This window comes from Leptidea sinapis, chromosome 45, assembly GCF_905404315.1.
Source record: "Leptidea sinapis chromosome 45, ilLepSina1.1, whole genome shotgun sequence".
Lineage (NCBI taxonomy): Eukaryota > Metazoa > Arthropoda > Insecta > Lepidoptera > Pieridae > Leptidea > Leptidea sinapis.
Window position 1 is genome coordinate 6,006,172 of NC_066309.1, and position 24,293 is coordinate 6,030,464.

The following is a 24,293-nucleotide window of genomic DNA, read 5'->3' on the forward strand; positions in this document are numbered from 1 at the left end:
CATTTTTAAATTGTGCTAAATTAATTATATTCAAATCAATATCAACACAGACAAAGTTTTTATTGAATGAATTCATAAGTCTATTAATTGGAGCGCGGAAACCTGCATTTGTGCGACATCTGTTAACTATGAATGGTTCTTGCGATCTAGTACCAAGTGTAGGTATTCCTAAATTAATATCTTGCAATAGTTAACGTAACAGAAGTAAAAAAAATCAAATATTTATATTTAAAACGAGTGGGCGCCCGAGACATTGACCGTATACATTTCGTGGTGAAATTTAATAATAACTTTGTTTTTTGTGAGCCGATGGGAATGAAACAAACATTAAATGTCAAGAAGAGCTCTCGTTTAGCCGTGTGTTTGCGTTGGTTACATATAAAACACTGCACGCAAACGATTTTATTATACTCGTACACGTATTAGAGATAGAATATAGCACTCCAAATAAATTTGCCTCAAACCTGTGAAGAACGGGCACGTGACATTCAACGAGAGTCTTTCTTTAAACAAATTGTATGACAATAAAATTTATTTAATAAATAGGATAAATTATCAGTATTCTTTGCATAAATAACGTTTTATAAACGATTATTTTTGAAATCTTGCAAAACACATGTAATTATGTACATTTTCTGGGATTGAGACGAACATTCGTACAATATATCAGCTATCAGCAGACCAGCATGATCACACCACACATTACAACATTAATAATGCGTCTCTGTAAGTTAAATTTATTTCTGTATTGGATTGATAAGAGACTCGGGATAAAATGTTACATCTTTTATGTAATGTTTACATCTGAGAACGGTGGTTCGTTGTCCCGTCCTAATACTTTTTTTATGATGGTAAAATATAGTAGCGTCATTCACTCCGAATAGTGATCATTAACAAAAAGTAATAATAAATCTAGATATTTGCCATAAATAAGACAACACCTCGACGTTATCAAATTTGAATACAATTGACGTGCCGAACAAACAATATTAATACTGACGAATAGCTGAAAACGAAAAATATTATTGCAATCCCATAACATCGGAATGAAATATGTTTGTTGAATAAATGCTGAACAACGACAAACAAGGGAGCGATCCCAATCGGAGGGTATTGGAAATCAAATAACGACAGCGAGATTTATTTTGAACCTCATTCAATTTGCGGCGAACGTATTGTTCAATTCTCTCTTTATTCATTCAGTTTTAACAGCACTTTTAAATATTTACAGAGCGTAAGTCGATTAGTACTATTCGTCGAAAAGTTTGTTTTCAAAAAAGAATGCAAAGTAGAAAGCGTGTTGCATAAATTTGAAAGTGTTACCTAAATTCCGCCGGAGGTACAATAGAAACAAGTGATAATATCGCGTTGTGTTCTTAACATATTAATGCTTTAGTGCGTCACAGTACTACAGTACACACTTTGAATTATAATGAGGGTAGAATGAAGTAGACGCCGCTGCCGTTGCTGTTTTCAAACAATAAAAATGTAGAGAGCGCCTAGCTTTTTTCCGCAACCGCCACACAATGCTCAAATTAAAACAGCGATTTTCTCATTAAATGCATTGCGGAATCGCACTCGCCGAAACTAAACAACAATGGGGACGAAAGCTAAAATAGCAGCGGTTTTAAATTTGAAAAAGCATTGTGACGAGCTCGCGCCAAGCGTTAGTAGTGGTGCAGTAAGAAGTTTCAATCAGGGCTTGTGACAAAGAAACCGGGAACGGGCGGAAATATGCAAGAGCGTCGACTGCACAAAGAGATCTCCGCTTGCTTTGGGTTTTTGTGATGTTACCATAATGTCATGCGACTTGTTTCCACGCACCGCCCTAATATACAGGCCGTATTATTAAGAGTAAAATAACAAATAAAGGTCTAGCCGAGCTTAGCTTTATTAGGAGCTCTGTAGAATCGGTGGCTGAGGTGTTGATGAATTTAATGATATCCAAATTGCCGTTGTTCATGCTATCGGTCGCATGAAATCGACGAATAGATTGTGAAAATCACTTATTTAAAGATAATTGGTAGACTTAATTAATTTTACGTAATCTATGATATTTTCAGCCCGACATCGACATAGAGATATCAGACACGAGACGGACAGATGATTACGTATATAAGGTTATTTGTGACACCAGCCTCCACAAGTTAATATCCAATCACAAAGTACACATATTGATAGATTGGCTGCAGCAGTGGCGTCCGAAGCGCTCGGAGCATTTCGTTATGGATGTGAATAAATAATGAGTTAGTATTAGGACGGAGTCCCCGCAGGGAGCTATCGAGTAGCCTTTGTTGCCGACAATGTTATACGGAGGGATTATAGCAGCCGCAAGCTCAATTTACTCCGCTAATCGAGCGCTGCCTCGTCCCGTATAAATTAATTAACTCTAATTTAATCTGTATACAGCGTTCGCAATGCACAGAATTTCCAATGTGTTTTTCGTGTTTCATTCTCTTTTAGCTTAAAACAAAATGAATAATTTGCGAGTAAGCGTTTATGACACAAATTTCATTCGGTTTGGTAAAAAATAATAACATTCTTTATAATTTTTCGGTGCTCTTGTTTTGAATTACGTTTGAGACTACTAATCACAATTTAATGCAACATTTCGTTTATTTGTTTTAAACTGTTGTATTATATATTAATTGAATATCATTGATATACAATAAGCTCGTTGGTGATGTTTTTGAACGGTACAGTACAGTCCGTGCACGATTCAATTCTTGAATATTTTTTTGATTAAATTTCTTTCATAGGAGTAGGTGACGTGTTCAACAACTTGGTCGGTGGTGGTTTCAATGAATACAGTTGGAATGTGGAAGAAAACTAGTACCTAGATCTCTTAGATCATTTATACACCTAGATAGACCTACAGCTGTGAAAAAGTCGTAAAAATTCAGTTTAGAGTTAACGTCTATTTTAAGCAATGCACGCACACTAACACAAAGTGTCATACAAATCGCGAGTGTAAGAAGTAGATTGTCTCGTAAACTAAAGTATTAAACCCGGCCTGTTTTTATCGGTTGTCTAACAGGAGACTATCTAGCCGTATAAATCATCTAATTATCTAGATCATATTATTATGATTGACGGTTAGCGACATAATTATAGAAAGAGACAACAATCGTTCAACAGAAACAAGTAGCTATTATTAAATTCCAAATTAAAGAGTTAGGACAAAACAACATGCCCCGTATTCCGCGCACTATTTAAGTCAAGCGCTTCGAATAAATGGAAACAAAAACAGCAGCACGCGACTCGTCCAGATGGATGATTCCGATCTGTGGAATGTTCCGGCGGTTGCCAACTGACTTGTTCCAACATTTGACAGCATCGATCAACCGCCGCGCCGCCGACCTACCGAACATATTGTGATACGCGATCTCGTCTCGCATTACATCACGCCATGACGTATGTATTTATTATATTCGAGTCCACCTCTTTCGATCACTGTTCGATTGCGAATTGCGTGTAAACAAACTTAACAGGTGAAATATGTTTAGCATTTAGAGATTTGTGTCTTGCATTCATCACTCTTTTAACGACTCCGTTTTCTCAATTGCTACTATTAAATTTAAATTTTTTGACAGGTTTAGATCTACCCACATTAAAAAAAAGTCCGCTTATAAATCTCAAAGAGGATCTAAATACTGCGTAATAAGAGGCGGGAGGGACTGCCTAAGTAAAAATTGATATTTTTTAGCATTTGACATAAGTTTGAAATAGTAGTAATTAAAGTATGGCGATTGGCAACGAAGTATAATCCAGTTAAGTTTGAAAGCGAACAGTTGCTTAAAACGTAGTGGTTTTCGGCTATCTCCGTTTTTTTACAAGATGTCTGTCAATCTATCAATGACTGCACGTTTCATACAATCGAGTGAATCGCTTTTATCTTAGAGAGTTTCGCTGGGCTGATAAATCTGTTTAACGAAGCGTAAACGTTAGGTAACAACTTGTGGATAATATAACAATTTATCAACATGTTGGTGTTATAAATACTATCGTAGTCTAAGTATTATAGTAGTAAAAGAGCACGCCGAAGCTATTTCATTAACAAAGCGTTGTTTCATAAGAGTATTTGGCCAAAGAGAAAGAGAATTTCGACGCGCGCTTTGTGCACTAAATTGAATTGAATGTCATGTAGAGCGCATTCCGTATGCTCAAAGGGAGTGTAATTGCAATCCGGCACAGGCGGCTCCATTTAAAATGAATTCCTACAGATCTCGAGTTAGTATATCGCTGAGAGTTGTGGAGTACGCGCCCTGCACAATACACACGGTATAGCGAGCGAGCTTGATGTTTTGTAAGCAGTATTCGCTTTGCAAATCGGCCGTGTAACCAACCAAGCACTCGCGTCGCACTGCGCGACTTGGTTACTTGCCAGAAGCTTTGTTTTATCGTTCTTCCTAACCGTTTGGCATCTAAACAATGTGTTCATTTAATAATGCCAAAATGATATTATATATCAATTTATTTGTAAACGCAGCATGAACACAAATTACATTTATTAAACATTGTATCACTATCTATAAATTGAATACAATTTAACATAATATATTGCTCACGTTATTCGGTCGGAATTTGACGATTATCAAACATTATTATAAGATGTTAGTAAATAAATGCTTATCACGTTGGCAAACAGATTCCGTACTATAATGAAATGCAACATAAAATAACAAATCAAATTGACTCGACACGCGATTTATTGGGAGCATAACGGACCGAGAGATAAAGAAAGGACGCAATAAAAGCATTTCAATTCTAAGAGTATTCCAGAGCGAGGGTAGCTCCCCCTCCTCGCTCGCGGTGCCGAGTAATGAATAAACTCACTAAACACAAATTCACGATGGGAGTAATCGAGCCACTGTTTAGCACCTCGACGTCATTTTCGTTGACAGATATCAGATCGCACGTTATACTTATAAAAAAAATAGCCTTTATTGCTGCTTTTCTTTACAATTAGTATATACATGTCTACTTACTGAACACTTAATTGATTTAATCTATTTTATTATTTGAACCATCGGCAACTGGATGTTTGTGTACGACAGCTTGTCTGTCGACAAAGGCCTCCGCTAAAGATTCATGTATTCCTGTCTCTTGCTTAACGGCTCCATACCGGACCAGGCACTTTCTTGAGGTCATCTTCCCATCTTTTACTTTGTCTGCCTCTATTTCTTGGCCATCTCTTGGGTAGGTACCATTCTGTTATTAACTTAGTCCATTTTTCTTTACTGTTACGTAACATATGTCCCGTCCAACTCCATTTAAGCTGTCTGTATGCAGTGTGTGCATTTTTGAATTTTGTTTTCGTTTTTATTTCTTGTAATTTTACTTTATCAATTCTCAATTATTAACGTTACACTTATCACCTATTAAATAACAGTATTTCATTTACTAAACTAGAGTGCAATTAAGTCATAAACGAAGAAACAGTGCGCTTACGATAATAGCGCTGTAACAATTTTTCCATTAAGTCAGCGGTAGTTAAGTTGTTCATAAAACAAGAGAAGAACAAATACGAGCGAGGGGCGCCGAGAGTAATTAATGCTGAGTACTGTGGGACTTACCCCTTTAGCTAAACTCTCGAGCAATTTTTGTTCACATAATACCTGAGACAATGACAACGGCCCGGCGACTATTTTAGGGTATTGGGGTATCCGACTTGTGACCGGACTCTCGGTTATCTTTAAGTGGTGTGAACATAAACCGCTTTACGCCAACGAGTCGTTTAGTGACCGCTGTCGGACCTTTTATAAGTGGCTTCTGAATTTGATACGTGTTTATATTTGACTTTCTATATTAAAATCGAAGTTTTAGCACTTCCCGTTATAAATAATAGGTGGATAATTTTACACGGACTCATGTAGTACCTAATACAGATGATCTTAAAGGCCCGTGAAATGGAACACCTTGAGAATATCCTCTGGCAAACTCAAACATCGGCACAATGTGAGAGCTGTAAAGCGCTGTATAACAAAGGTATTAAAGTAAATTTTCAAGTCATTCGTCGGACTATTGGCGAGCTACTAATCTCGTCTTCGACATCGTCCTGTTGCTTTTAAAAGTGCAGTCGTGATAATAAGATGACCTAGTGATAATTTATAAATCATGTGTTTTGTAAATTTTCCGGGTTTTTTTTTTATTTGGGACACAAAACAATTACACACTAGATGATTACATTAGAGGAAGAAATAACATAAGTAGTACTAAGTGCATAACCAACGACAATGTCCACGGGTTATAAGTGTTAGGTAACAAGAAAGAAAATTAGTTATTACAAACAGATGTTGCTTACAATATTATTATGATGTTACACATAAGTCTCCAATGAGAATATTTAATTTCATAACAATGAGATTTAAGTTTAAATTTAATTAAATAACATTAATTAAGTTGATGCTGTTTTAAGTCCCAAGTAACGGGTTATCGCGAACCGTACTCTAAAATCTATAAAACTAATAAAGTACGCTAAAAATACACTTTTTACATAACATGCCGGGCATCTACATTATCACAACACAATTAAATACTTTCCATTACTATACTAAAAGAGTTTCTGAACGCAGTCACAATCAGTCAGGTGAAAATACAATGTGAAACTGACAAGTTTTTGGAGGAAATAGTTGTTTTTAAATATATGTTAGAGTCTGCGTTTTTCGTCTGTATCCTTTATTTATAACTCTCTGAAACCTAACGTAATAAATATTATACATTTTATCAAAAGTTGAATCATAAATAAACATAAAGCTACAACTAAGTGCTAAAATGTGAAATAACAGATCTCACTGTTAGTAATTCATAGCTATTACATTACCAAACAAATGGATGTACATTAAGTTATCTGAGAATAACAAAAAGCAAGAGTCTAAACGAAACTGCGAAGTGCAATGAGGCGATGCATGAAGTCGTTCCGAGTGCTGGGAGTGGAGACACAAAGTATAAAACAACAAAGTGGTCGCTCGTCGCATCTCAGCAAGAGGGGGAGGATGTTACAGTCGCGATGTATTTTAACAGCGTTCAGCATCCGTGATATAAAATAATGATCCGCCTGCCCGCGACGATTTACGATTCGACAAGCCTAAATCTACTTGTCGACATTTTAAATAGATTAGATACCGAATATATTGTAACGTGTGCTATTGGCCGTATCCAAGAAATCGTGGACGTGGACAGACTGCTTATTATGCTATTCGGATCACGCGGTTCAAATTAATGAGACGAATAAAACATTGTATTTAGTAAATACAAGTATGGGGATACATCAGATCATTTCTAATTTTATACTTAAACTAGCTGACCTGACAGACGTTGTTCCGTAAAGAATAAAAAAAAACTGTTTTATTGGAATTTGCCAATAATAATTCAAAACATCATAAATTATTTCGTAAAAAATGCTCCCTGTTGTTATAAATCAAATATTGAAAAATACAAATATTGAAAATAAAAATAATTATGGGTCCCAAATCGAAGTAAAAGCTATCCTATCTCTCAAGTTGGACCAAACTGCACTCCATGAAGTAATCCCCATTAAAATCCGTTCATTAGTTTAGGAGTCCATCGCGGACAAACAACGTGTCACGTAATTTATTGATATTAAGAAGATAAGGCAAAAGAAGGCATTTCTAGAGATTTAGTTTTACCAGGGTTAATTAAATATCATTACAACGTTACAAAGAATACAGGCTTCGTTACTTGAAATATATAGTGGTCAATAATAATATAAGCTTGGTTGGTTGCTTACAAGAACTAATTGTTCAGTCATGATAATTTAACTGCATTGCGATAAACTTAAACGACTATCGAACGAGTGCACTTCGCGACTTTCTCTCGAGCCGATCAGATAACGGAGCGTTAAAAAAAGCGTATCGCCATAACAGACGTTCAGTGGAAGTGCCGGGAGCGATTTAGCAGCGGTGTCACTGAGATAAGACGCGACATGAGGACAAAAACAGCTTTAATGAGCTCGCCGTACATTCTCCACAGAATCGCGGGTAGTCCAAACACTACCGGTTTCCTCCACGATCATTTCAACGTATATATAAATGCTAATTGAATTAGAGCAGCGGGCAGCCTGCACTCGTTAGAGCTGTTTTACGTAATTAGTGCCCCCCATATAAGCAGATCGCACATTTCTCAGTTAAGTACCCCACTTGTCAATTAAATTACAGGAATAAGTAAGCGCGTACCGTACTTACAATAAAACTTGAATGAATGCATAAAATGTGATGGTTTTACAGAGCACGATGCTTTTTTATTGTTAAAATTATTTGCTCACTAGCCAAGCTATATATTTGAATATTATGTTAATTATTTTTTTTTTTAATGGAATAGGAGGACAAACGACCGTAGGTACGGGTCACCTTTTGTTAAGTGATCATCGCCGCCCACATTCTCTTGCAACACCAGAGGAATCACATGACCGTTGCCGGTCTTTAAGGAAGGTGTCCGCGCTTTTTTTGAAGGTACCCATGTCGTATCGTCCCGGAAACACCGCACAAGGAAGCTCATTCCACAGCTTTGTAGTACAAGGAAGAAAAACCGAACTAATACAAGTTATAGCTAGCCCCATAACATGCACCATGTGCGCTACCCATGGCGCAAACAATATAATTATATTTAAAGCATCCACGCCTCGGTCACACACAATCATAAATCTAGCCTAACCATAATATAAATACATTTATAAACTTTCTTAGTCCAGCAGCCTATATAACACGTCAAAGATGTCAAGATTGATACCAGCTTTTCACTAATATTGACACACTTTTCACACAAATTATCTTTCCCCAAGTTAAGCATAAATAGCCTGTTGTGGGCTACAAGACGATGATATATTTAATACAATATACTTACTTAAACATACATAAATTCATATAAACATACATAAATACATTTAAACATCCATGACTCGGGAACAAACATCCATATTCATCATATAAATGCTAGCACCTACCGGGATTCGAACCCGGGACCTCTAGCTTAGTAGGTAGGATCGCTAACCACTCGGCTATACAGGTCGTCTACTAATGAATGTGTTAGTTACAACAATAATTTTGCTATCAAGATGCTCCCCATTCTAATCCGATATTGATGCACTTAGCCTTACTGATAGCGATAGGGACGAGCAATTAATGTAAGTCGCGCACGCTTGGGCGGGCCCGCCGCGTAACACATGATCTCCAGGGGAGCTCGGTTCTACATCTACTTACATGTATATTGAAACACCTGTCAACCCCTTCAACTCTCCACGGTTCGTCTAACTTAGATTGCTTTGTAATAACCTCCAACTTCACTACAAACTAGATGTTTCTAATGTTACGCTCATTGTCATATACATTAACGAGTTTATGCTTGCAACTTCGTGTAGTTGGATGCACGGTGATAAATATTATCCGGCGTTAGTTACTTACTCTTTGATAACGATTCTAGGTGTTCAATTTGAGCTGAACCCTAAATAAACCCATTTGCCAAAACAGCGGGCGGCGCAATTTTTTTCTACTATAGCAATATTAAACAGAAGAGGTTGTATACGTATTCAATTAATTAGAAAAAAAAAAAATGTTCCAAATTTAAAAATTAATATAAAAAAAATATTCTTAATTTATTATTTTGTCTAGATATTAAAGTGTTTTCTGACAAATTTTATACCGTAATATGGCAGACTAAAAGTAAACAAAAAATAAAATTACAAACATATGACATAGCTTTTAGATGTTTATGTAAATAGTATCGGATCAGCTGTCGCTACAGCTATGTTAAACCAAGATATAAATAAGAGATAAGATACATAGATGAGAGATAATGTATATCTGGTAAAAAAAAAACTGGTTGTAACAATTAGATTGGTCTTGGGTTTGTTTATTAATAATCCGTGTCTAACCTAACTAATTACCTCTTCATCTTAGGCTTCTAATGATAGTGAAGTGTAAACATCGAAGTTAATGAGCTGCTAACATTGCCTAATTAAATTATTTAATTAGTGTAGGTGTGTGATGATAACACGTTAAGTTATAAGTATTTCTTAATGTACTGAATCGAAATAATAATTAACACGGTGTTAATGTATTCAGTAAGGATAAATTGGATGTCGGTGAATAACATTCCTTGTTCGGAGGCTCGTGCAATTACAATTAATAATATCGTTGCAAGTGGGTGAACTTTGCAGTCGATTGCACTATCGACCAGATGTATTGCATGCCGTATGATTAATTAATATTATCGGATAAGGAATGAATTTATATGATGGTGCATTTTATTTTAAATTGTCTATTATGTTTAGTTAATTTCATAATAGCTTGGTTGACATTATCTTCTTCCTATGAAAATAATTCCTGAAATACTTTTCAAACATTTTATACATTTAAGTATCTGAATATAACTAAGTCCCCAGCAGCTTTTTACAAATAACTGCCTAAGTTGTTTACTGCGCTTAGAAAAAAAATAAAGGTAGTAGTTCCCAGACTCCCAAAAAATATAAGCATGAAAATTAACATTAACATGAAAACATAAAAAAATCAAAAATAAAACATGAAAATTTATAAATTGTGCTACCGAAGCTAAACTTAAGCTACAATATTCTAATGTAGAAACTATAAAGTATATTAAAAAGGGCTCAAATATTTTTATTTCCATTATGTTTATTAGAAGAATATGTACAAAGGAAAAGTTGATTGGCCCCTAAACATAAAAATGATTAAAAAAGAAATATATGGTAGTATGTAGTATCAAAGCTGCACCTAATGGTTCAATCGGATGGATTTCGTTTTGTCGGGAATTTCACGAGGACTTCAAGATATAAGGAGTAAACTTTATTCTATATCATAAAGACTTCCGCCCCATACTGTAAATAAGTGAAGTCGTGGATGAAATTTATGCGGGCGGCATGCGTGGTCCATATAAAATAGACAAAATCTGAATGCAACAGTAATTATTATTAGGATAAATCCCTCGGCGTTTCGCAGTGAAAGCGCGGTGACATCCGCCGCTGATGACAAACGGAATCGCAGAGCGCAGCCCGAGTGAGCCGCTGATCTGTCGAGTGATATCTCGAGCTCGGCGTCGAGTGCCGACACTCGTCCGCCGGCGAATAATTACTGCCCTTTGACGATGCACTTCTGCCCAACGGCGGCCCACAGGCGGCACGCTTTCAGGGCTTGCAGATTACTCATTGACATGACGCCCGAAACTCGGCCGTAACAAGGCGGAACCTTGATAAACTGTGTCAAAGCGAGCTTCTGTTGTTCACTCGCAAAGCTTATGACACAAAAAGAATTTCGAAATGTTAAATAAAGTACCTACGTATATTGTAAAGACATGTGTTTACAGTTTTCTTTATGTTATATTAACGAATCTTTTTTTATGAAAATAAGGGACGAGACGAGAAATGCAGTGCCGCTTAGGATTCTTGAAAGACCCAAAAATTCTGAGCGGCACTACGCTCGTCACTTTGAGACATAAGATCTCAAGCCTCATTTGCCCAGTAATTACACTAGCTACGGCGCCCTTCAGACCGAAATACAGTAATGTTTACACATTCCTGCTTCACGGCTGAAATAGGCGCCGTTGTGGTATCCATCTAGCTGGCATCCTGCGCTCCCCTCCCACTCTCTGTAAGCCTTTTAGGAGACGCAAATTTAATCTTGATATTACGAATCTTAACGATATTATCGATAAAACATCTCACATTCTGTACTGTTATAGAATAAACGCATGAAGGTTACGTTAAATTATTATAAATAGAGCGAAACATCCAATTTCCCAATAACCAGTGCGTGAACGAATTGCAAGTGATCTCGATAATAGCAAGTTAAACTGTCTGTACTCTTCAAACATGGCTGAGAGTCGAGCGGGTTAGCACGACGGAATAATACGGTCTTACAAGTTTTGAAGCGAGCAAGCTTGCGGAGTGCGGACGACGACGAGGGGCGGTGAAGCCGTGGGGAGACTTGTTATTACACCCTCTCACCTACGCAAGGGGTTCACTTGCGAGCCGCTCTGTCGTACAAGATTAAGACGCTCCTCGCTTTACTGTTAACGCTCCGGCTTCCGTTCTTCTCGTGAATAGCGTCGAGCACGCTCTCACTGTTCGAGTGCCGACTTTAATATGACATCGCCGCTCGTGTGTGCTCTGCCTTATCGCAACGATAGCTTTCCGAATATTTATAAATCACGAAGAACCGACTTCATAAATGCCACGTATACAATGTACCGTTATAGAGGCGAAATTAATATTTTACGATGATAGCACGCTACAGCCAACCTCATAAAAATCATCCACAACATACAAAGGGGTCATAAAACACGAGCTCCCATCGAACGGCATTTATATAAGGCGGTTAATATTATGTTTCACCACGCAGGTTATAAATAAAATTGGCTAAGAAAATCCGGATAAGTAGGAAATGAAATAAGTTTAACCGAACGAGAGAAAGCATTATCATTGGCTGAGAGCGAGGAACAAAGAGAATGGTTGATAGCGAGCGTACGAGAGTACTTTATAGGCGCGTAAATATGTTTTATATGTTTCTAGTGTCTGTTATACACTGGCTCGCCGCCATCCCATCTCGGCCCCTCCTCATCCCTCCGAGCCACCTCCGCCCTCGCCTGGAGGGATGCTTCGCTCTCGGAAATGCCGAGCTTTAATAAAACATATATTTTTCCGAGCGAGGAAAATACTGGGGAAACTCGCAATTTGTTCTTTCACTTTATGCTCGTTTACAAGACAAAAGTGGAACATTTCAGAAACATTATGTTAATCACGTATTTACGTACATAGTTTATTGTAATACGTTCAAGTTAGCTGTGGAACACTTTCATGGGTTTGTAGGAAAGGGAAATACAGCGTCGGGGTAACCGCTAAGATTCCTTGTAATGGTAGTGAGAAGTCGTAAAGCCGGTATTATGTGCGGGTGTTTATTATGTTCATCATTAGGTCGTACCATCAGCTATACGCCACGGCGTTGTGTGTAAAGTGACCCTTATCTATTGCGGGCAACTACCCCTGTGGGTGCGGGATATTAACTGCGGTCCATGCTAAAGCACACTGTTCACATAAACATTCAAGTTCACACACTAATTTGTATGTCTTTTATGCAAACATTTCTTATAGCTCTATGTGATAAAACTTGCTTCAATATAAATACAGCGTTTTATGTAGAGCTACAAACTAACAACGAAAATGTTTATAGAAAGGAGTAAAGTTTCATAACGATCAAAAATTTATTGCTCAACTCCGTAAAGATTTATTATCTGTAAATATTATGAAACGGTCCAATACTAATGCAATACGCTTTGTATTTGTAGGGGCAATAATAATTCATATAGATAATGCTATGAAAAGCACTACTTACTATTAAGAAAATACACAAACAGAACCACAATATAAAGATAAAATTAAGGTTATTTTAGCATCAACAATGTCGTAACATTCGGTTACCACTTTATTTTTAGTACTGAATAAGGTTGGTCACACACGAAGCGTTATTAACGCGGCGACAGATCGTTCCGTTTTATTATACTGTACGCACCAGAACCTGTCACACACAACGCGAGCGCAGTGCTATGAAGCTGCGTTGAATTAATTACAAATTCGCCAGCGTTATTTGCGATCACAACTGAATCGACGAAATAGTAAAAACAAATAGGAAGTGTTAGAAAACAACATTTGACGACCTGTATAGCCGAGTGGTTAGCGATCCTACCTACTACGCTAGAGGTCCCGGGTTCGAATCCCGGTAGGTGCAAGCATTTATATGATGAATATGGATGTTTGTTTCCGAGTAATGGATGTTTAAATGTATTTATGTAAGTTTATATGTATTTATGTATGTTTAAGTAAGTATATTGTATTAAATATATCATTGTCTTGTAACCCATAACACAGGCTATATATGCTTAACTTGGGGCAAGATAATTTGTGTGAAAAGTGTGGCAGTATTATGATACCTATTTATTTGAAACAATATTTACAGAGCAAAACAATATTTACAAAAACGTTATTTTATGTGCGAACGTAAAATATCGTAAACAAGCAAAAAGTTATTCCATATCTGAATCATTTTAGTATAGGCACATAAGTGAATTTGCTAGCAACTGTCATGACCATAATGTTGACACCAGGAACAGACATAAGCTTATAATGCCTACTACTCGGCTAAGTCGAGTTAGTAAGTCTTTTGTGGGGCGATGTATATGCTTTTACAACAAGATCCCAGAAAATGTTCAAAACAGAAGTATTACGTTACTCAAAAGTATTGTTAAAAAACGTTTGTGTGGAACAGATTACTATAACATTAACGACTTTCTTAATGATACCACAAATTGGGAATGGAGCGACCGCCCACAGGCTTTTAAATAATAAGTTTAATTGCACAATGTTACTTTGTAAACATATTTATTATTGAAAAAAAAATCCCGCTGAGTTTGTTGCGCCCGTTCTTCTCAGGCCTGAGGCATTCATTTTGGAATGGGTGGTAGTTTTTATGACTTTCAATAAGTGATGTCACATCCAATTTTGAATAAATATATATTTGAATTTGAATATAATGAAAAGATGGAAGTCTTACTCAGATATGGTCCTAAAAAAAAATTTTTACTATGAAAATATAAAGATATACCAATGTCTTTGTGATTTTTAAAGAAAAACAGTAACGAGATGACGCGTCGGCACAAACAGGCACCCAGCAGAGTGCACTAAGACGAACTCGGCACATAAAGTATTACACTCAATGAAAGAAGCTCTTTCAATTAACAGAGGCAGGTTTGCGTGAGGTAAACCCGAGCCACCGCGCCCGCCTAACTGCAAACGTCGGGGAATATTTCTTTCGGAACGATTTAACTTTTAAACGTGAACTTACTTCTATTAGATGTGGAATTTCAAAGTAATTAATTAGTGTACGTGAGAGCGGAGCACTTTGTGTTATAGTTGTGATGTTGGAAGTCGCCGCAAACGAATCTCAAAAGTTACGCCACGATGTATTTACTAGTGTGTGTTTAATTAACTTTGGGCGTTTACTTTTAAATAAAACATAAAATTGTAGATAATTATTACTACATGTTACGTATGGATTGTTTGCGAATAAGAGACTTCAGAAGAATCAGCAACAAACCGAGCTCGAGGAGGTTCTTTGCACAGGATGCCGGCTAGATTATGGGTAACACAGCGGCGCCTATTTCTGCCGTGAAGCAGTAGTGTGTAAGCACAACTGTGTTTCGGTCTGAAGGCCGCCGTAGCTAGTGAAATTTCTGGACACATGAGACTTAACATCTTATGTCTCAAGGTGATGACCGCAGTTGTAGTGCCGCTCAGAATTTGAGGGTTTTTACAAGAATCCTGAACTTTGCATTGTAATGGGTAGGGCGTATCAATTACCACCAGCTCGTCTCGTCCCTTATTTTCATAAAAAAAAGCTTGAATGTGATCGTGCAGTCGGCAGATTCCACAAAGTAAAACGGTGGCCTGGCCCATTGCTAAAAAAATATTGCCCAATATTTCAAGTTACTTTCTAAAGTAAATGTGGCTAAACAACTGAAATAACGTGTATTTGCAGGTCACTAAATATATGTATTCCATTGTCCTTTTTGCTCATGCTAAGCAAGTTTATTAATCGCTTGTATTTTACACAGTGTATACGTGTAGGTTAAATTTTTTCTAAGAGTTCTCATATAATTATAAGGTGTCGGAAATACAAAAAGTCATGTTTAATTTTTTATCTACACCCATGCTTTAAATCCTCTATTAAATATTCTAAAACAGCTTATTGCCAACATTAAAACACCCAATGTACTAATAACTGTTAAATTATCCAAACGAGTGTTATAATTAAATTCAGTACAACATTATATTATCCGTCTTCATAATAATACTCCTTTGGATGACATTATGGTTACTAGGACTGGCTTTTTCAGAATCTTTTATAGAGAATTCATATTATGGGTGTAGATAAAGTCTTGTATGCAACTGTTGATAATTAGGTATTAAAAACACTCATGTGATACTATTATCACCCACATTCGTGTTTTAATACCTCTTATTACACAACAGTAACATAAATAACTATTATATAACGCAACTTTTCTAATCGAAACACAAATAAATTGTAATATTTTAACGCTTTAGATAATTTTTCTGTGAACAAACTGTGTGTCTGGCGTACTAAAGTCGAAGGCACGATTTCATTTCACTTTTGTAACTCTTCGAGTTCTCGAAAGCACATTAATTCGACAAACATTATGAGCAGCGAGCTTTCTGTATAATTAATGCGAATAACCAATAAGGCAGCGGAGTGGTTCATCTCTTTATTAATGCGTCTCGAAGCTCTCAGTAAACCCGAGGGCAGATTGCGCGCCTTTGGCTTTCAAACGTACGATCTAATCGAGCACAAGTGATACGCTACTTGATCAATGTACTACGAATTTCAGCTTTATTAGCAATAACTGTTTTATTAGTCAAAAATGTGGAATCAACTGTATTTCAGTGGGAGGCTCACAAGTTGCCGGCTAGATTATGGGTACCACAACGGCGCCTATTTCTGCCGTGAAGTAGTTATGTCTAAACATTACTGTGTTTCGGTCTGAAGTGCGTAGCTAGTGAAATTACTGGGCAAATGAGACTTAACATCTTATGTCTCAAAGAGACGAGCGATATTGTAGTACCGCTCAGAATTTTTGGGTTATAAAGGCGGCACTGCATTGTAATGGGCAAGGCCTATCAGTTACCATCAATTGAACGTCCTGCTCGTCTCGTCCCTTATATTAATAAAATAAATAAATAAAATGTACATAATACGATGAAGTAAAAATACGATAAGTATAATACCAGGTAATCAATATCAAATCAAATCAAAATCAGTTTATTAACGGAAATGACACTTATTAATGTAAAAAAAAAAACTTATTGAATCTACCGCTGCTTCGTAAAGGGTTGAGCTACTGAGAAGAAGTAGCAAAAAAACTCATTGCCACTTTTTATATCAAGATTTACATTTAAGTACATCGATTTACAAATCATTTCAAATTACAATATAATATGTAAAATGATGCAACAGAATAGGCAGCAAAATAAAATAAAGCCAACCGAATCAATTAAAACACGTGTACACATATAGTAAGCCAACGTAAATGTTTGTCGGTCGTGTTAGCGGACACTTGGGGTCGTAAGCAATTATTCACAAACAAGTGTCAACGGGCTGCGGTGGGCTCGCTCTCATCTCACTTCCACTAATAACAGGCATAAAAGGCATTTATTTTCTCAAAATTGATTCCTTTAGAATTCTTTTTGATGTCATTACTAACTAACTACTAGATACTACTACCGCTTCGGAAACAAATGGCGCTCTGAGAGAGAAGAAGCGGCGCAAGAAACTCCCCCAGCATTCTTTTTTTTGCACTCTTTTCAATAAAAATATACAATATTGTACAGTCATTTCTATCGCTATAAAATAATCACAATCTAGTCCCAGGCTGTCCGATCATTTAGATATTCAGCAGTGGAGTAATAGGATTTACGACATAGCCATTTTTTTATAAAACATTTAAATTTATTTATAGGTAATGCCTGAACAGTGGCTGGGACTTAAAGTTATTATATATCTTATGGTATATCTATGTCTGTATATTAATAACAGGCAACCGAGGATAGAGTACAGCTTGTATCGGTAATCTGTATACATGCATCGAGATAGACTTAGCCTGTGGTTTTAACAGTACAGGTTTCGATTCGGACCCAACATGGCACTAGCATTCAATAGTATTGAATACGTTTAAATTTATAAAGACTAATGGGAAGACAAGAGACAAAATAAAAAATATAGTATTTAGTTAAATTATTGGCAAACGAACGAACGCCCGCAGCTTCAACATATTATTTAGTTTCACTAACAATAGAAAAAATAATATTTTTTGGTTTCATTGACGAATAGAACATCTATGCATTGTTTTTCTGAAATATTATTAAATGTTCATTTATTTATTACTAGCTGACCCGGCAAACGTTTTTTAGCCATATAAAGTATAATTCACGCGATAGATTTATAAATAATAGCCTATGTGTTATTCTGGTGTGTAAGCTATATTATTATAAAGTTTCATCAAAATCCATTCAGTACTTTTTGCGTTAAAGAAGTTCAAACATACATCCAGACATACAAACTTTCACATTTATAATATTAATAGGATTAATTATGATTATATACATTCTTCGGGCCTAATATAAAATTACAGTGTCAGTCTCAAAATCACTTAACAACAGGTACGCTCGTTTGTCCTATTCCATAAAAAAAAAAAAAACAAACATAGAGGCACCTTTAGCACACTAAAACCTTAGCACCTAAAACACTGTGAAGAGCCAACCAGTGTTATTACCGTGTGCTATGTAATTTTATTTAATGTTAATAATGAATTTAATACAACTAAAACTAACAATATTTATCTGACTTTAAAGTATACCTATCTTGTAATAAGAAACTTTATAATATTAAATAATAAAGAAAATAGTTATAAATAAATATACATAATCTATAAAATATATAATGGAAATGGCCTTTGTTTAAGGCTCAATCACGCCTAAACCACTGATCGTATCGCCATGAAACTACCACCATTCGTATTCCAACGTTCCTTCCTTTTAAAATTTGCCAAGCGAAGCGGGAGGGAACGGCTAGTTAAATATATATTATACTAGCTGACCCGACAGACGTTGTTCTCTAGATAATAAAAAAAATACTGTTTTATAGGAATTTGCCAATAATATTTTAAAACATCAAGAATTATTTCTTAAAAAATCCTCCGCTGTAATAATGAAATTGATTCACAGCGGAACTGTCAAACCGTGCGTCACTAAATTCTCTCATAGAAAATATGTCCATACAAAACAAATATTGAAAATTATAATAATTATGGGTCCCAAATCGAAATAAAAACTATCCTATCTCTCAAGTTGGACCAAACTGCACTCCATGGAGTAATCCCAATTAAAATCCGTTCATTAGTTTAGGAGTCCATCGCGGACAAACAACGTGTCACGTAATTTATATATAATATCCGGACGACCGAGCCTTGCTCGGATTTGTAAGAATGTACAAAACTTGAACTAAAGAAAAACTTATAGAACATCTGGATTCGGACCGGGGTCTTCTGCTTTCCGGATCACCCAATGTCCCATCTCATCTGAGCTATTACAGTCTTGTATATAGTGGCGAAATTTACCTTTGTATTCTAATGTTATGGTAGCTGTTTCTCACTCACGGATAAAACTACGTTTTTTTAAAGTGAAACCTAGCTAGATCGATTTATCGCCCCTGAAATCCCGTGTATACTAAATTTTATGAAAATCGTTGGAGCCGTTTCCGAGATTCATATTATATATATAAATATACAAGAATTGCTCATTTAAAGATATAAGATTAAGATATAAGGTATATTAATTTTGAACTACAGAATAGAAACTACATAGTAATAGTAAGTTCCTCGGAATTGCTGAACCGCAATAGATGCTAATGCGAACAATGTACGATCCCAGTTTATAATCCAACGATTGCCAGACAATCCCAGATGAACACGACGCCGACGCATTCACGAGCAAGTCAAATAAATTAATGCAAAGCGCAACTGACGTTTGCAGCGATACCCGGAAAGCGTCTACGTAATTACCCGAACGCGAACGGATTTGCATATCAAAGTAGAGGAATAATTAAACTCCGGAGTGTAAATAGCCGAAGTTGAATCGGTACTAGTTAGTTGTGGCTCCCGAATCCCGCCGGAACTCTGCGACTGGTACCGTTAATGGAATTACAATTGCTTTACAAGTGCACGTAGAAACTATTCATCGTGTTAACTATTGCTTGCGAACGGCAACTTGTGCCTTACTTACAATTGACAATATGCTTCAATGGAGCACTTTCAAATTACTTCACATTATAATGTGTTTGAATTATTACTGTTTTCAAAAATAAAAGTAGAATAACTTACTGCTTATAACATCAGCTTTTTGCTAGTGTCAGTTTCGCGAAATTTATCTAGCGGGCTCGGAGATTAGTCAGAACAAATGGATACATAAAAAGATCGTGTAAACATTTACATGTAAATACATGGTAAATGTTAAGATTTATTCTTATGACGAGACAAAAAATAACAATTTTCTTAATGGCAATGATAACAAGCAAAAACGCTAGCCTTCTCGAAATGTCTGAATTAATAATCATACTTAATTTGCCGAAATGATTAATATTAAAATTCGGTTTTAATAACACGCGTTTAAAATTTACACAAATGCCATAGCAGTGCTCAATCGAATGCGGTAACAATATAAAAAAAAACTGCTGGACAAGCTACAAAACGATAATTGTTATTTGTAATTAAAAGGTGCTGAAGTTGCAAAACTATTCTCGTATCGACTACTATTTTCCAGTCTACCCTCAAAAAGTACGATTGTTCGTGCCGAACCGTCACGTGTGAACAAAAAGCCACAAAACAATTTACAAACGATGTAACAAGTGAAAGTGAAATCGACAAGCCATATATGTTGTGTTACAATCAAGTTAACTGGCGCTCCGAGCCAACTTCAGCTCAACGATATTTTTGAGGTAGGTGATCACGTAACATTCCTCCACTCAGGATAATGTACGACTTGTGATGTTGAATGCGAAGCCACGTTCGATTTTACGCCACCTAAACCAAATACTCTACAACATATTCGATGATGATCATTTAAACTCTAGCTATATATAAACCATAGCTATTATTGCGAATCAATCTCAGAAACACATAATAATCTGAATTATAGAATAATAAGACGACTTTGGATAACATCTGTTTAATAAACAATGACTACTTATCTGTTTTTGAAGTGAAAACTTCTTATAAAATGTTAAACTCGCGTTAGGAGACGTGGTCTGATCGAAAAATCGTAAGACAGTCGTTGAAATTATGGATGAAAAATTTATTTATCTAATTATGGTTCGGCTATTTCGACTTAATGATAATACGGTCATTGGACCAGTGGTTGTATCATAGTGATTGCGAAGCCGAAACACCGCGAGATCGAGGGATCGAATCTCTGCCGTGACATATTTTTACATTTTATTATGAAAAGTAGACTTACTTTTTAATGTAAAATAATTGTAATAGTTCTGTGTTAAATTTTTAATTTATTTAAATTGCCATTTTTGAGAACTATTGCGCAATGAATGAATATTGTATTTAACCACATAAATGCTAGTACTTTTATACTGATCAAAATTATTCCCTAACTATTCCAAAATATTAAAAAATTAATGTTCAAGATTTCACTTCTGCCGGCACTCCCGGATACTCGTATGTTTTTTAAATCGGTTTTTGTATAAGAATAAATATTATAAATGGCTCGCAAAAGAATTGAAGTTAAAATTGTCAAAACTATGTTTAAGAAGACAACGAACACTTAGTATCATTATTATATATTATTACTAGCTGACCCAGCAAACGTTGTATTGCCGATATTAAAATCGCGATACAAAAGTATTTTAATGCTGACTCATAATCAAACAAATTAAAAAAAAAATAGTAAAAAAAAAAAATCGTGTGGACCACCCTTAACATTTAGGGGGATGAAAAATAGATGTTGGCCGATTCTCAGACCTACTCAATATGCTCACAAAATTTCATGAGAATCGGACAAGCCGTTTCGGAGGAGTACGGGAACGAACATTGTGACACGAGAATTTTATATATAAGATTATGCTATCAGTGAATATCTGTAATTAGCCCTAAGTTTTTATTGTATTTTTATTTTGTGTAAGTAGCTGTTGATATTGATTGAAATAAATAAATAAATTATCGTTACGAATAGATTCCAGGCGAAGCCACAAACTAAGGCTACATTTAAAACGGCTAACGACTTATTCCCGGGAGCGTCAATCTCTCCGGATATAATCTAATTAATAGACGTGGTCCGACATTGCAGCCAGAACTGATTTTCTCCTAAGATATCCACTTACCGGCATTACTGCGCTACTCAGCTAACAATTTCATTACATTCAATGAGAACGTATTACAAGCATTTCACTCAAAACTACCCGCAATTACCTAGTATTCTAAAGTAATAGACAAACACTCTCCTCATTACGGCGCGACTAAATTTAAAATGCTAGTTTTACAGATGTGTTACTGAGCTAGTTAAGTGTATATAGTATTTAATTTTCTAGCACATATTTTTTTTAATTAATATAATCTTTAGAAAATAGAGTTTTAACTGCGTGTATAAAATGTAATACAAAATATTTTAGTAAATAAGTTCTATGAAAATAAGCACCAAAAAAGCAATATAGAAGAATTAGTATTTACCTGTGAAATGTTTATTTTTATTTGGTTTGTTGCTGTAGATAACAATACAATCTAACATAGAACACGACATAATTATATATATTTTTATAATTACGCGTTAAAACACAGATCAATTAAGATATGAACACAAAAATTAAAATGCAGTCCAATTTGACAGGAGACTAATGAACACAAAATGATTTCAAATCGTTTTCACGCAAATTACTTAATGTTACAGCCTTCTCAAAAGTAGCTTTGCTGTTTGATATTTAGATTTTAAATAAGAAAACCTGTTTCTTGTACGAAAAAAATTACTATAGTCATTAAAACTTAACAGTGCATACGAACATAAACTTCATTAGGTTGTAGTAAGAATTATCGTTAAAAGTTATTATATTTTACAGTAAGAAGAAATTAAATAGATTTAATATTGTTACTTTTTTTAATGGAAGAGAATGATAAAAGAGCGCAGGGGTCACCTGATGTAAAATGATTACCGCCGCTCACATTATCTTACAACACCAGAGGTATCCACAACAGGAGCGTTGCCGGCCATTATGAAAAGTGTATACGCTTTTTTTAAGGTACCCGTGTCATTGTTTTCAAATGTTGTCTTGCCTAAATTTTATACAACATATTTCGTCATTCGGAAAGATTTACATACCATTATTGTATATATATTTAAAATGCTTTAAAATTTATACATGCATATAGTACACAGTTTATTATATTGCTTCCAAATCTACATATTATTATTATTTCATCAGATAATTTTGAGATATTCTGGCAATGATTGTCTGAACAAATTTTAAAGTAATGCGAGCATTGCAAGTTTGCCATAAATACGTCTAGAATCATTTTATCATAATCAATGTAATGAAACGCTATAATTGAACAGTTTAATGGTAAATGAACGGTGTTTGTTTGTCTGTTTGTGTAGAGTCAACGATGCAGACCGAGTGTATACGTAATTAGATTAAGAGCTACGCGGGACGACGCCGGCAAGCTCGTGAACAAAGCTATCAGTCCAAAGCTCTCGGATTCAATGGATATCAGCTCAGTTTGCGGTTATCCCGTTTTGTACATTCTAAGCCGTGGGATGTTTGAATATTACTAATAGAAACATCAACAGTTCTCTTTAATATTAAATTCAGATGAAAATTTACGTTCGCATTTTCATCAGGAAGCTATGTATTATCTTGTTACCAGATAACTATATTTGGATGTTCCTTCAGTCATTTTTCTTAATAATATCTGAACCGAAAATAGCCAAAACATTTTAAAAAGAAAACTTTTCAACATTTAGAGTATGAATTGATTTTCATCATTAATTATTGCGACTACCAGCTTGTCTCTTTACTGACTTACTGGCGCATAATTCAAATAAATATTTGGACAAAAATTTGATTGTAAGAGCGATTTCGCACTACGTCCGATCCGAATCCAATCCGTACCCGTGAAAAACGGTCCGGTGTAGTCGTAGACCTATTTCTAACGGTTGTCGGAAAGAAACCGGATGACAGAAGCTGGATCTAGTGCGTAAACTACCATAGAAATAGTTGTACGACTACTTCGGAACGTGTTTTCACGGGTACGGATCGGATTCGGATCGGACGTAGTGCTAAAGCGCTCTAACAGTGCCGACAGCGAAATTATTAATATCGGCACTTGTCGGACCGCAGCCATAATGTACTTAATTACGGGGCACTTATGACGGACGAATGCCACCGGTGGTAACAGGTTAAACGCTACCTTTGAATAGTATTTCGCAACCTGTTGACGACTTCGTTAAGACCCAGAGCATGTCCAAGGCTCGTACAAAGCCAGTCTCGACGTAACCGTTAAATGCTCGTTTGACAAGTCTGACCCGCAAGCTCATTTGCTCCCCGGCCTTTGGAAACTGTTTAAAATAACACGTGACATGAATTAATTACGGCCATTCCCAATATACTATCTACACATAGATAAATTACTACCTTCTACTGTCA

General features: G+C 35.8%; 1 protein-coding gene across 1 annotated transcript in view; it reads right to left on the minus strand.

Moving 5' to 3' along the window:
• Positions 1–24,293, minus strand: part of LOC126977359 (fibrosin-1-like protein) — an 87,000-nt gene that overhangs the window by 14,549 nt on the left and 48,158 nt on the right. The window lies entirely within an intron of this gene.